We start from the raw sequence: 2187 nt of genomic DNA on the forward strand, positions 1-2187 counted from the left end.
ACTAAACAACAGATTTTCAATGTAGACAAAACAGCCTAATATTGGAAGAAGATGCCATCTAGGACTTTCATAGCTAGAGAGGAGAAATCAATGCCTGACTTCAAAGTTTCAAACAACAGGCTGACTCTTGTTAGGGGCTAATGCAGCTGGTGACTTTAAGTTGACACCAATGCTCATTTACCATTCTGAAAATCCTAGGACCCTTAAGAATTATGCTAAATCTACTCTGCCTGTGCTCTGTAAACGGAACAACAAAGCCTAGATGTCAGCACATTTATTTACAACATGGTTTACTGAATATTTTAAGCCCACTGTTGAGATCTACTGCTCAGAAAAAAGATTACTTTCAAAATATTACTGCTCATTAAAAATGTACCTGGTTACCAAAAAGCTCTGATAGAGATATACAAGGAGATTAATGTTGTTTTCATGCCTACTGACACAACATCCATTCTGAAGCCCATGGGTCAAGTAGTAATTTCAACTTTCTAGTCTTATTATTTAAGAAATACATTTCATAAGGTTATAGCTGACATACATAACAATTCCTCTGATGGATCTGGACAAAGTAAATTGAAAACTTTCTGGAAAGCAAGTCACCATCTAGATGCCATTAAGAACATTCATGATTCGTGGGAGGAGATCAAAGTATCAACATTAACAGGAGTTTGGAAGAAACTGATTTCAACCCTCATGGATGACTTTGAGGGGTTGAAGACTTCAGTGGAGGAAGTGACTGCAGATGTGGTGGAAATAGCAAGAAAACTAGAATTAGAAGTGGAGTCTGAAGATGTGACTGAATTGCTACAATCTCATGATAAAACTTTAATGGATGAGGAGTTGTTTCTTATGGATGAGCAAAGAAAGTGGTTTCTTAAGATGGAATGTATTCCTGGTGAAGATGCCATTAACATTGTTGAAATGACAACATAGGATTTAGAATATTACGTAAACGTAGATGGTAAAGCTGTGGCAGGGTTTGAGAGGATTGACTCTAATTTTGAAAGAAGTTCTATTGTGGGTAAAATGCCATCAAATAACATCGCATGCTACAGAGAAATCTTGTGTGAAGGAAGAGTTAGTTGATGTGGCAAACTTCATTGTTGTCTTTTTTAAGAATTTGCCACAGCCGCCTCAACCTTCAGCAGCCTCCACCCTGATAAATTAGCAGCCATCTACATTGAGGCAAGACTCTCCACCAGCAAAAAGACTTGCTGAAGGCTCAGATGATAGTTAGCATTTTTTTTAGCAATAAAGCATTTTTAAATTAAGCTATTTACATTTTTTTTTAGACATAATGCTATTGCACACTTAATAGACTACAGGAGAGTGTAAACGTAACTTTTACATGCACTGGAAACCAAAAAATATTCATGTGACTTGCTTTATTGCAGTGGTCTGGAACCAAACCTGCTATATCTCCAAGGTATGCCTGTATTTCTGGGGCTATCTATGAAGATGAACTCAATAAGAAACTCTTATTTTCTTAGAAAGTATATCTTATCACTTCAACAAACATTATTAAATCTATTCTGGGCCCTGAGAATACAAAAATGAGTAGGACAGAGACATTTCCCTCAAAATACTGCCAGTCTTTTCACAAATTCCTCATGACTTTGACAACAGAAACAAAACTGGAGCATATTTATTCCTATAACTAATACGTTACCTATTTTCATGAAGAAAGGAGATAAAAGAATACCCACAAAGCAAAAGATATTTGTAATAAAGTAAAAGCATGTGCCACTCTGATCCTAGCTGCTCACTTAGGAAGCATTTTCTCTACCAATTTTTGCAGAAAAATTGATAAGACAGCATGGAGAGTGCCTATATACCCAGCACCCAGTTTCCCCATTAACCTCTTACATTAGTATGATACATCTTTTATAATTACTAAATCAATATGGATACATTATTATAACTAAAGTCCATCGTTTACTTAGATTTCCTTAGTTTTTAACTAAGTTTTTAACGAATGCCCTTTTTCTGTTCCAGGGTTCCATCCAGGACACCACTGTACATGTAGTTACCCTGTCTCTCTAGGCTTTTCTTGGCTGTGGTGGTTTTCAGATTTTCTTTGTTTTTGAAGACCTAGACAGTTTTGAGGAATACTGATCAGATATTTCATAGAATGCCCAACCATTGGAATTTGTTTGATGTTTTTCTAATGATAAGGCTGTGTTTATG

The sequence above is a fragment of the Trichechus manatus genome, unplaced genomic scaffold (assembly GCF_000243295.1).
Source record: "Trichechus manatus latirostris isolate Lorelei unplaced genomic scaffold, TriManLat1.0 scaffold00018, whole genome shotgun sequence".
NCBI classification, from domain to species: domain Eukaryota; kingdom Metazoa; phylum Chordata; class Mammalia; order Sirenia; family Trichechidae; genus Trichechus; species Trichechus manatus.